This window comes from Danio rerio, chromosome 1 (assembly GCF_049306965.1).
Source record: "Danio rerio strain Tuebingen ecotype United States chromosome 1, GRCz12tu, whole genome shotgun sequence".
Lineage (NCBI taxonomy): Eukaryota > Metazoa > Chordata > Actinopteri > Cypriniformes > Danionidae > Danio > Danio rerio.
In genome coordinates, this window is record NC_133176.1 from 15,284,681 (window position 1) to 15,298,333 (window position 13,653).

Consider the following 13,653-nt stretch of genomic DNA (forward strand, 5'->3'; position numbering starts at 1 on the left):
ATAGATGTTTTAAGGTTATAAAAACTTACTACCCTTCATGTTTAAAAACTGTGAAAGTTCAAATCTTTGTGGAAGAAAAGTCCAGTATTAGAAAATGAAACCAAAGATCAAAACCATTTGATCTTCATTTATTTATTCCGTAATGGCACTCTACAGCCGCGTAACCTCTACCTTCCTTTAGCATGTCCAACTATTTGTGCGATGGTGAGCATCTTCCTTTGCCTTTTGAGTGATACTACAGTTGCCTTTGACAGTGAAGAGTGTTTCGTCGACATTATGGGGAGAAAACCAGCAGATATACACAGTGTTGGGGAGTAACTACATGTAACGGCGTTACGTAATTTAATTACAAAATAAATGTAACTGTAATTCAATAGTTACTTAGAAAAAATGTGTAATTAATTTACAGTTACTAATGAAAATGTTAAAGATTACAAATGGGGTTGCATCTAAAAATTTTACTTAAAAATCTGGCATATGTTGAATAATAATAATCTGCTGCTTTGCTTGTTTTTGATATGCACGATGCCTTCTGCTAAGGCCATTTATTAAAGCGGTGCTATTCTGCTACAACTACATTTCTCAGTAGCATGGCGGTAGAATCCCTACTTTTTAAATTAAAAAGCTTTTCAGTAGCAAAGCTTTTTTTCTTTAGTTAAATAGCGCAGTAGTGTCCACACACACTACATTTACCAATCGCAGATCAATAAGTGACGGCACCGACATTCACTGTGAGGCCAGTGTCTAGCCGATAAAAAAAAACAAAACGAGAATGACGATTTCTTCTTCTACCTGCTTTTCGGTGGTTGACAACAAACTTTTTGGTGCGTTACTGCCACCTCTCGTCGGTAATGCCACCAACCAATTAGTCTAAAATAAGAAATTTGCTTGATGGAAAGATGACTGAGGGACTCTATATCACACAAGTAGCAGTGAGGTTGAGAACAGGATGCAATGAGTTTTAGGTGGCCGCTTTGATCGGGTACTGTGCCAAAGTTGGCAATCCGGGGGTGTTTAGTTAACAGACTGTACCAAAGAGGGAGGTGGGTGAAATTACAGGAGTTTTTTTAGAAAGAAATAAAAATGGGATGTTTGCGGGAGACTGGTGTGAAATATGGGATACTCCTATGAAAAACAAAAGTGTTGGCAGGTGTGCTTACCAGTTTAATATTAGATCAGACTGTTATATCTTTTAATCGTAAGAGCTTATTATGCGGTTCTGACGCCATCTTGTAGATAGAAAACGTCAACTGTCGCCGACGAGCTGTCTCTCAGAAATTGTAAATATTTTAAAATAGGCACTTATCTTGCAAATAAACTGCCTAGTTGCATTCTAAACAACTACATTCTCGACTAAAAGCCTCAAAAGTATATTTGGTTGTCTAACAGCAGTAACTGTGGTGTCTGCTTGTTGCTGGCAGTATTTAGGCGGAGTAATACACAAAGGGTAAAAGAGGCTGAACGGATGCTGATATTACTACGATATATATATATATATATATATATATATATATATATATATATATATATATATATATATATATATATATATATATATATATATGATTGACTTGAATTTAAGTTGCTTAGATTTAAAAATAAAAAATTTAAAAATAGCTTAGATGTATTTTTTATTGCAAACGCCACAAAAATTACTCCGCACAACTAACTAAAATTTAGATTTTTTAACAACAGTAAACAATTTGTTATAAGGTCTGGTTTCGTGGTGGCTGTACTTTACAATTAAATTAATATAATCTTAATTCAAGTGATGTAAGATTTTGAAATTCTAACAGTAAACAGAGCTACTGTAAGGTCACACCTGGTATAAATGCTTGAAAATGATTTAATGGAAAATATCTATTAGAAATTTAAAAGTAACGAAAAAGTAATCAGATGTAATCAGTTACTTTACTTTTATAAAGTAATTGAAAAGGTACACTACTTATTACTTTTTAAATAGGGTAATTTGTAATATGTAATCTATTACATTTCCAAAGTAACCTCCCCAACACTGAACATACAGTACAGCACTTCAGAGTGACACTGCTAGCAATCGAAGATAAATGTAAATCTGGCAAGCTGAACACATTCTATACTGTAGACAGGGCATGGAAGAGATTAATTGACAATGGTCTACAGCCAGTCTGGACACAGAACACAATGCACTAATCAGGAAGAAGAACATAATGCACTGTAGAAAAAATCATGTCAAATTGCATGATAAAAATCCGCGAAACTGCAAGGCTGCGAAAAGTGAACCGCATTATAGAAAGGGACCACTGCATAGCACTATTTTAGCATTGATATTTGTGTTCGGAGCAGCAAAACAGAATTGAAGAACAATTTCTGAAGGATCATCTGAATGCTAATGTAAAAGCTGTGGTTTGCCTCAAACTAAATTAAAATGGAAATCTGTTCTTTTTTAAAAAAGTGTTTCGCAATATTACCTCTTTGCATTTTTAATCAAATACACGCAGCCTTCTTGAGCATACAAGACTTCGATAAAAACATTCAAATATCTTACTGACTGCGAGATTTGAACTTAAATAATTCAAATAATTCCTCTCCAGACTGAGTGAACTTAAATAATTCAAACCAAAACACTATTTACTTTTATGAATGAAGAATCAAGAAGCAAAAAATCCTTCCATATATTCTGCAAACCTCCCAAACGTGATAAAACAGCACTGATCTAAGATAAACTTAAGTTTCATCAAAGTTAAAATGATGAGACATTATATTTATTTATTTATTGTTTACCGCATATATTCAAAAGCTATGGTGCGAAGTAAACATGATTTAATAATAACATTTTTTTTTTTTTTTTAACATTTCAGGTTATTCTTCACATGCAGCACTTTAATGGTAAATAGAACTTAAATAGGCTTAATGTTTTGTCTTTTTGTTGCGTAACACTCTAGCTTATCAAGCACATTAACTGCAAGAAAAAAGAAGGCATTTTGCTAAATATCCCTATGGGTAAAAAAAAAAAATCATATGAAGTTCGAGAAGCATGAGCACAGCTTGTATTTGTGTGAACTGTCTCTTGAAAGATAAAAACACAAGTCGGTTTCTCTCTCCGGCAGTAGCACAGGCATTTTCGAGAGGGCATAAGCAGCAAAGCTGAGGGGGTCAGGATTCGAGGGTGATTTTTTTTTTTCTTGTGAAGTTGGCGTGATTGAAGTGTGGAAGCTCTAATACAGAGCAGGCGTACCAGAGAAAACAGCAAAAACACATACACTCTAGACAACAGATGAGAATAGCACATGTATACAAACAAAAACACCATAGTCATCAATAAACCTGACCCTGTCCCACTAAAATCGGTCTTATGTTGCATGAGTATATTTTTGCCAATAGCCAAAACTATATTGTATGGGTCAGAGATTTATAGATTTTTCTTTTATGCCAAAAATAAATACAATATTATGTAAAGATCATGATCCTTTAGGAATTTTGGTCCCACTTTATATTGAGTGGTTTTAACTACTTCATACTTGTGTCAAAAAATAAATACTTAGTGTGTTTCTAATGTATTAAAGAACACTTGTGGTGTTCTTGAGGTGGGATACGGCTTAAGTTAGGGACAGACATGATGGTGTGTGTAGGTTTTAGCTTGGGTTAAGGTGCAAGGGGCGGTCAACAATGTCATTAAAAATTTAATTACAGAAATTATTTTACAGATGTAATTACATGAAGACAATTAATCAATCATAAGTACAATGTAAAAACATGTATTTACACAATAAGTACAAAGTAACAAATTATTAATTTCAGTGTAAGTTCATATTAGCTAAGGTCACTTAAAATAAAGTGGGACCATAATTTTAGTAAATTACATTGTTAACAATTTCCAGTAGAATCTACAGTAACTTACTGGCAGCAGTTCGCTAGTAACTAACTGTAAATCAATTACAGCAAGCATAGTGTTTTTACATTTAGAGCACAATTTAACTTGCTCTATGTACATGTTACTGTATTGTATATCTGTACTGAAAAATATAGACATTTTCACAATGCAAATTTAAAACACAGTAGCATACTGCATAACTTCAAAATACAGTTCAAATTAAAGTTAAATACTGTGTAATTGACAAAAATTGTTAATAGTGTACGTATATACATATATACTGCTACGAGTAAAATAAACACGGGGAGTCTAAAGATCCTTTTGTACAAGTAACTCCTTTCTTCTGCCACTCTTTCACATCTGCAGTTGACATCAGAACAGCAGAATCCGTTGCTACCCTTTAGAACTAGTAATTGATTGATTCTCTAGCATGTCTAAAGTGATGACAAAACTGGTGATTTTGCTGACATTTTAAGATTATAAGTCTGAACGGCATGAAATGCCATCAGTCTAGAGACATTTCCCAGCATTTCTCATTTGCAATTGGAGATCACAATAATTAACCCAGAAAAAGCCAAAGCAAACACTACCAGATTACTATGGTATAAGGGATTATTATGCAGTCTCTGTCGCCATCTTGTGGCGGAACGTCAACCGTCTTTGCTCTACTCAGTATGACAGGCTGATGGATGCTGATGCGATGTATCTCAGAAATTATAAATATTTAAAATATGCACTCTCCTTATGAATAAACTTCATGGTTGCATTCTAAACAACTATATTCTCACCCTAAAAGCCTTTTAAAGTTACATTATGTTGTCCAACAGCTGCAAAATTTGTCAAACAATATTTTTTTTGTTCTGCTGTCACTCTATGTGTGAGGAGTAATACAGAAGGGTGAGGAGGCTGTATGATGGTTGTTATCGCAGAATATCGCACGACTATCAGCCAATCAGATTCAAGAACCAGAAAGAACTGTATATACATCACTCAATTTTTGATGAGTAATATGTAGTGCCAACTTAATTTAGACAACTTTAAAAAGGCACTTTTAAATTTTTTAACGCTCAGATTATGTTATTTCATAAAGTTGTACCTCCACTAAACATTTCATATTCCAAGAAAACATACGGTTGAAGTCAGAATTATTTGCCCCCTTTGCTTTTTTTTTTTTGCTTTTTTAAAAATTTCCCAAATGATGTTTAACAGAGCAAGGAAACTTTCACATTATGTCTGATAATATTTTTTCTTCTGGAGAAAGTCTCTTGTTTTGTTTCGGCTAGAATAAAAGCAGTTATAAATTTTTTAAACACCATTTTAAGGACAAAATTATTAGCCCCTTTAAGCATTTTTTTTTTTTTTATGATAGTCTACAGAACAAACCATCATTATACAATGACTTGCCTAATTACCCTAACCTGCCTAGTTAACCTAATTAACCTAGTTACGCCTTTGAATGTCACTTTGAGCTGTATAAAAGTGTCTAAATATTTTTTACAGTCATCATGGCAAAGATAAAATAAATCAGTTAATAGAAATGAGTTAATAAAACTATTAAGTTTAGAAATGTGTTGGGAAAATCTTCTCTCCGTTAAACAGAAATTGGGGGGGGAAATGAACAAGGGGGCTAATAATTCAGGGGGGCTAATAATTTTGACTTCAACTGTACATCATTGCAACTTTGAGATGATGTATACATCTACATTTCAAAAACAAATGTACACTTATGACATGGTTTTGTGGTTCATGGTCACAAATAGCAGTGAACAACTTATTCATGGTGCATATTTACAGACAGGACTTGCTCTTTCGGCTGTTAGAAAAGATGTTAGCACAACAACAGCAGAAAATATTATAATATATGACAAAGAGGGGCTAAAAACAAATGAGTGAGCGAGTCAGCTGCAGAGAATGGGATATTATGTTATCATTAGGATCAAATGTGGTCTCATAGGGCCTTAGTTAACGACTCGGTGTCTGCACTCGGAGTGCGTGTGATCATTTGAGACAACACCTCTTCATTTCTATATTCCCCGTACACTACCTCATTACTGTATCTCAGCCATCAGACCAACACTTAATTACCGCTCCCTCCGCTGTGCAAAGCGCTCTTTCAGTGCGAAAGCATCCGCAGAGCAATAATACTTACTCTTCTCTTCTGGAGTTTCTCGGCACAGAGTGATCATATATGTCTGCTAAAGCACCTTGACAGGAAAATGCATCATCTACAGTCCGAGTTTCCCATCAGTCCCTGCCATGTGCATTCTTGCGGTTCCTATAGTACACAGAGGAACGGAGAGAAAGGAAAGCAGAGGGACAAATCTGTTTCTCTGGTCTCCGTCCAGGTGACTGTGGTGCTCTGAGACCGTGTGAGCGGGATGATCCGCGCTTGGGCTAAACTGTCCTTGGGAACGACGCCACAATACCCATCAGCCAGTGCCGACAGTGCTGGCAATGCTCCACGTGAATGCTGCTCTGAAGAGTCAGCTTCCAGAGGAAAACGGGAGAGACGGGATGAAGAAACAAGAAAGAAAGCATGAAATGAGATCAAGTCTTCATGTTTGTCAGAGCAGTCGGGATGTTGAGGCTAATTAAGAGATGGATAACAAAGATTAGAAAGAGCGAGAGAAAGAAAAACGCCATCGCAAATGGATTCAGGATGGATTAGGTCCCAACACACTATTGGATGCGTTTTTGCTTTCACACTCACACAAAGCACAGGCACATAAGGCAATTTTTATCTTCTGCATACAGTATTTGTGACACATGTTGCATGGCTATTCTTTTAGCAAACGCTAAAATATATTGTGGGTAAAATGTATTGATTTTTCTATTACGGCAAAAATAATTACACAAATAAAAATGCTGTATGTAAGTTTTTAACTCTTGTAAAGCATAAAATTACCAAAATATGTTTGCAGATATTTAAGAAACATGCCAAGTAAACATTCTTGTTTATCTGAAAAACAATGCTGAAATCAGATATTCTGCTTTGAAAATGTGTTTCACGTGCCAGAACACTGTCGTTGTTTTGGTTCTTCTCGTTCAATGCCACTTTAGCCAAATATATTTTAGCACCCGGGTTGCCTTGGTGGAAAACTTTCATTTTTTTTTTTCCAACTATCATTCAGACATTCAGAAAGGCTCTCAAAGCATGCGTCCGTGACCAAAATGCGACCTCCGGTGGACAGTAGCAGCCTCCGAAATGAGATGCAGATTCAAATTGGAGTTGCAGCGATCACGGATAAATAAGTAAAGGACCTTGATAATGTCTCTGGGGCCCCCCTAAATGTTGGGGCCCTTAGAATCGTCCTAACTTCTATTTTACAGTTCTAAATTGTCACACTTTCAAATAGTTTTATTTTATTTTTAAGATCTGAGGTGAACTATCTGCTGCTGCTTTCAGTAGTAGGGCAATAAATGTCATGTAAAATTGGATTCAAGCTCACATAATTAGCATATAACACTGAATAAAGCACTTGAAGTGTAGATGAGGTGATCATAGTTTTTCCATTTGTTCAGCTGCAAGAAATAGAAGTTGTTTCTAATATATCAATTCAAGGTGTTGGTTAGAACAAAAACTCCTTTTAATATGGAAAATATTCCTTCTATCAAGTGTCGTAGCTTTATTATAGAACACGACTTAAATCAGCCTTTAGGCTTGATCGTCAGACTCGTTCCTCAATCTGTCAACCTGCGCTTGTGTTTGCTTTGATCCAGGAATGTTATACTTAGTGCATCCACTGGATTTCAAACTTACACCTGCACCTATCAAACTTCACTGCACCTTTAAGTATAGATCATGTTTCATTAAGATGTACTAGCCTACTATAAATATATAAAAACTCAATTTGTTATTAGTAATATGCATTGTCAAGAACTTAATCTGGACAACTTTAAAGGCAATTTGCTTAGTAACAAGATTTATTTTACCCTCAGATTAGATTTGGAAAATATTCTCATTCATTCATTCATTCTCCTTCAGCTTAGTCCCATATTTATCAGGGGTCACCACAGCAGAATGAACCGCTAACTATTCCAGTATATGTTTTTACGTAGCAGATGCTCTTCCAGCCACAACCCAGCACACCCATACACTCTTGCATTCACATACTGCGGCCAATTATGTTAATCCAACTCACTTATTGATCTTATTCTAAAATGCGGAAGTGCGCCTGTTTTCGCAATTGTCTTAGAACTTCCGATTCAGTCGCCTATGGGAGAAATGACTAGGAATAATAAACGGCAGAAAACGGTCAAACTACTTGCTCTACAAACAAATGTTTGCATGACTATACAGACCAAGTAGAAAAATATAATAAGAAAATATCAAATTGCAACATCAAGCAGCGTAATGAGCAGTTTTTAACGTCAAAAAATGAATGGAAGTGAATGAGACAAGAAGTCTCAAGCCAAAAAGATTCAAACGGCAGCGCGCACTCGTCGGCGGAGAATAAGGTGAATACAGTATGTCTTTGGACTGTGGGGGAAACCGGAGCACCTGGAGGAAACCCACACAATGAGATCATGGGGAGAACATGCGAACTCCACACAGAAATGCCAACTAGATCAGCTGGGACTCGAACCAGTGACCTTCTTGCTGTAAGGCAACAGTGCTGAGCCACCGTGCCGCCAGGAAAATATTCAGATTTTATGTCATTTGTTATTCAGCAGACAGTTTTATTCAGAGCCATTTACAATAGGGAAACTGCATTAATAGTTAAGTAATTGTCTTGCTCAAGGGCAACTGCAATGTAATAGAATGCAGACACATTCATCCCTCAAAACCTTGGGGTTGAAAATGCTGGAAGCCTGAAGGTGCTTATTTCAAAAGTGATCCTGCAAAGCATTCACAAAATGAAAGAGCTTTCCACCTTAAAGCAAAAAAAACAAAAAATGTTGATTTCTTAATTTAAATTCAAAAAAACATTGCAATTCCTGGTTTAAATGTAATTTCTTACCCTGTAAATAGAGACTGTCAGTAGACTATACAAAGTAAGAAATTAGTGATGTACATACCTGTCAACATTGGACTTTAAAAATACGGAATATGCCCCCATATCCACTGTTTTGTTTGATAACAATTAAGATAAAAAGATAATAAGATAAGAATTCACAGATCTATAACAAAAGCATTCAATTACCTTTAAAACGGTTTTTGCTAGGGGTGTCAAAATTAATTGTTCCTTCGGTGCACCACAATGCAGATGCAGACAATTCGGTATCGGTTCAGTAATAATCATAACCGGTTATTATGCACTGACGTCATTTATCTCCTATGCGCTCTGTCACGAGGGAGGCGAGCGCGAGTATTTACAAAACAGCTAACTCAGGGCCGGCCTGTGCCATATAGGCCACATAGGCAAATGCTACAGGCGCTGTATATCCAGGGGGGCGCCAGAAATGAGCGTGGTTCTGTTGGTTTTGTTTTCGATATTCCTGACACACATTCAGTTATAGACGGTAATAACTCAAAAACCTCTTACCCTAAAAAGATCTAAAGTGTGTTTCCTACAAAAAGACAAAACTGGTTATGTTTCACAGCTGTCTTTCTTTTTTTTCGCTCGACATTAGGACCACTGCTCCGTTTAAGCCCTCGCAATATGTGTTCAGCCGGGAGAGCTTGTAATGAGAGGAGATCGCAGTAAGGGACCGTCGGTGTGTGTGTGTGTGTGTGTGTGTGTTTGTTTGTTTGTTTGTATGTGTTGGAATGAGAGACAGTGTGGTGCTGTGTGTCTGTGTGTTTATACAGACAGCTTATTATAGCCTCCCCCCTAAAATATAACACTGTAGATGAAAAGCATCGTCACTGCAACGTGATGCACCGAGATATCGAATTGAATCGAAGGCATGATAATCGTAACTATAGGTTCACACCTCTAGTTTTTGCTAATAATTTGCGTTTAAAATAAAACAGGCCAGGATAGGCGTTTACATTAGGTGTATTTGTCTGTTTTAAAAAAATACCCAAATTCCAAAGTGTTCACTTTCGCTCCTCTTAAAATAGTGTTTATAGAGAGCGCGTCCGTCCATCAGTCAGCAACGTTAAGGTTGATTTGCATGACTGATGGATGCAGAGGTTGCATAGGAAGGGTGACAATCGACGTGTAGCTTTAATGGAAAGGGTGTGAATGTGGCCGTTTTAATATTAATTTTAACGTGCTTAAAAGCTGAAATAAAGCGAAAGTATAATTCTCTAGAACAGTTCTTGCAATTATATCACATTTGAGATCAGCTCTTTGATGCTACTTTCACTTTTCATAGAAACATAAAAAATACAGTAGAAATATGAGAAACTACTTAAACGGGATGACAGCGGGATAGCATGGTAAAAAACGGGAGGATCCCGGCAAAAACGGAAGGGTTGACAGGTATGGTGATGCATGATATATCCAGGGATGGGCAGTATTTATAACACAAGTATTTCAAATTTGACAGGGTTTAAGAAAGTGGGTTTATATTCTGTATCAAAATACTTTTGTGCCTTGTATTTTTAAAATACTGTAAAATACTTTTTAAGAAATCTACATGATGACATCATGCAGCCTCAGATTGATGCTTTATCAGTTATTTGCCTAAGCTTGAGGTCATAACAGAAAATTGATAACGAAGGTGGACAACGCTTGTAGAATGGATGGAAGTTATGCATCTTTGCTTAAGAAATGAGATGGAATAAAATCTCATTCCGTAATAACAACGTATGGAGCCTTCAGCACATAATCATTGTCAGTCTCAGTGCTGCAGGTGGAAAATCAGATGAACTTTCAAATACTAAAACGCCTAATATGGTGTACTGGTCTTCACTAAGGGGGTAAACTGAGACTTTACAAAAAAATTTGGGGAGAATGTGTAAACTACCCATATAAAAGTAGTTTTGGATGAATTGCTGATGTAGATGCCAAGATAAGACAAACAACATAAAAATAAGTCCTACTGTGGCTGACTTAACCTTGCTCAGAAAAAAAGCTGTTAAGTCAGTCCGAATAAGTCAGTTTAATATCGAAGGGATTGATCGAATATGTCTACTGACAAAAGGTTTGCGAAGAAATGTTATACTCACATGTAAAAGCATTTGTAGTATTTTCAAAATACAGTATTTTATTTTGATACTTGTGTGGCTGCAGTATTTTGTAGTTTATTTTGATAAATGAAAAATTGAGGTATTTGGTATTTCAATTAAAATACATTTCAATGAATTTTGCCCAACACTTGATATATCAATAAAAGCAGATGGATGTTTATTTGTATCCTTATGAGTAGAAAAAGAACTTAACTTAATTCCATCATGTTGTCCCAACACAAATCGACCATGTTATACTTAGAATGTTTCTACAGTATTGGCTAAAACTTCTATTTCAGTGTTTTGCCAAGATCCCACATGGACTTTTCCCCCCTGTTCACACAATTCAAAAACCATGACTTTGCAGTAACAATTACTTAAAAGGTGTTGTTACTTCATTTACAGGTTTTCACTATGATAAGATAACTTAAATTAACAAGTAGAATAAAGATTTGTTTTATTTTCTGCTTTTTGTCTGTTAAAAAATAAATATATTTTACAGTTTACTTATGATATCTTCTGAATTATTTACAACTACATAGATATTTAATGTTCATTTATTTAATGTTGTTCTTCCAGAGAATTTATAATCATTTACTTGGTTATTCGTAAAATCCAGGGGGAATTATTGATACTTAAAGGTTTATTTTGGACCCTGGTAAGATCTATTTTAGATTTTGTTCCTCGTCATACTCCTCTTCCAAAAGTGCTCTCCAATTTTCAACAAGCTGGTACTTCCCTCTGTCAGCTCTATGTATATCCATAAATTTACATCAGCTACAGACTGTGATCGGCTTGTTCCGTTTCAAAGGAGCGTGGAAAATGCCATGCTTGACAGACACTACAGGGACAGGCAGTGTATGCACTCACTAAGGCCGAGCATCACAATTACTGTTGCTCAGAATAAGGGTTAGGGATTTGTATAAACTCTTAAACAGTTTAAATTGAAAGCATATTGTTAAATAGATCAAATAAATTGTGATAATGGACCACAAAGTGTCAAGACACAAAGTCATAAGTGTCAATGTTTTAAAATCTAGATTTATACATCACCTGAAAGCTAAATAAATACGCTTTCCATGGATGTATACACTTTGAGAAGAAATATTTGACCGAGAAAACTGCTAATTGAAAATCTGCAATCTGAGGGTTAAAAAAAAGGTCTAATATGTTGGCTAAATGAAGGCCTATCAAATGCACATTACTAATTTAATTTATTATGTTGACAGTATATTTACAGCCAGAAATGTACAATTTAATGGAATATGATATTTACTTAATGTTGTAATTATTTTGTCATATAATAAATATCAATAAAATAAGATTGGAATAAAATAAAATGACCCATAAAATTATATTTTGTTATTGACAAAAAAAACCCTATTTAATATAAGACATAAGGTTTTGTGGTTCAGGGTCAAATAAAAAAATAAAATAAAAAATTAAATAAAATATAAAAAAATTAAAAATTAAAAAAAAATGTAATTAAATTAATAAAATAAATAAAATAAAAACACAAAAATAAAAAACAAAACAACAAAAAATAAAATGATAATAAAATTAATTAAATTGAATAAAAAATAAAATTTTGTTTTTCCAGAGAATTTATCATCATTTGGTTGGTTATTCGTAAAAATCCAAGGGGGAATTATTGATACCTAAAGATTTATTTTGGACCCTGGTCAGATCTATTTTAGATTTTGTTCCTCATCCTCATCAATAAAATTAAATAAAAATGTATTTGGGCTGTATGTAGATTATGTTATATGGATGCCTCTAACAGTGTACCGTGAAAACATTTAATAAATGTGCATTAAAAGAGCATTCCACAACCACTCAGAAAATCCAAACAGTAGAATACGCACTAAAATCCACCCCAAAGACCTTAGCACTCTTTCATTATGTCTCATCAATTATGCTGACATGGTTTGCACAGACAGGCAACACTCATAATTACTTAAGAAAATGTGGAAGTCTAGTTTTTCTTGCACCCTCCATCGTGTTAATTATGATCATGTTGATCTCTGCAACAACATTTCTCCATCACACCCAGCAGACGCCACACATAGTAGACAGAACAAACATGTTATAGAGCATACCACAGGAGTGAGTCTTAAAACCTGAACTCAAGTTAACATTTCCAACTTCCGATTTCATCATGCCATGGTCAGTGTGTTTTTTCAATCCACTTTGTTTTAATGCATTTTTGCAATTATTACAAGCTCAGGTAAAGTAGGTCTCTCTTTAATTGCTGAGTTATATTCTAAAAATAAACTGCAATAGGCGAAATCCACAAAGTAGTCCGCTTTATTTTTTACAATATTATTGTAACGACGGGGAGATGACACTCACAACGGAAGGTAGGATCCAAATGCAGGTTTTAATCGTTGTCAGGTAAGCAATGGTCAACAGGTATAAACAGATATATTCAGGCAGTCCAGAATCATAATCAGTACACAGGCGAGAGGTCAAAAAGGCAGGCGGCAGGCAGAGAGAACAAGAGTACAAAGCTAAGTCGAAAAACACAGGAAAACAAGACAGGATAAACGCGTTGTAATGTCATCTATACAGTGAACAAGACTCGGCAAACAGGATGGGTGAATGAGTGGCTTATGTAGGATTTCTAATCAGTCTTTGAAAGTCCTCAGGTGTGCGAATGTGATCAAGCTAGATGAGTGAGCAGGCGTGAGTGTCTGGGAGAAGTGCATGTATGCATATGTAGTCCAGAAGAGGGCGGAAG

General features: G+C 35.3%; 1 protein-coding gene across 42 annotated transcripts in view; it reads right to left on the reverse strand.

Annotated features, from left to right (window-relative positions):
• The window catches only part of LOC137489979 (uncharacterized), a 656,302-nt gene that overhangs the window by 613,617 nt on the left and 29,032 nt on the right, over positions 1–13,653 (reverse strand). For 4 of the 42 annotated variants that reach the window (XR_012405505.1, XR_012405538.1, XR_012405522.1 and 1 more), the window contains exon 1: positions 6,003–6,224. The exons of 37 other annotated variants lie outside the window; for them this stretch is intronic. The gene's annotated coding sequence lies outside the window, so the exon portion shown is untranslated. Of the gene's footprint in view, positions 1–6,002; positions 6,226–13,653 lie in introns of those variants that run through there. One more of the 42 variants, XR_012405521.1, reaches the window with a different exon arrangement.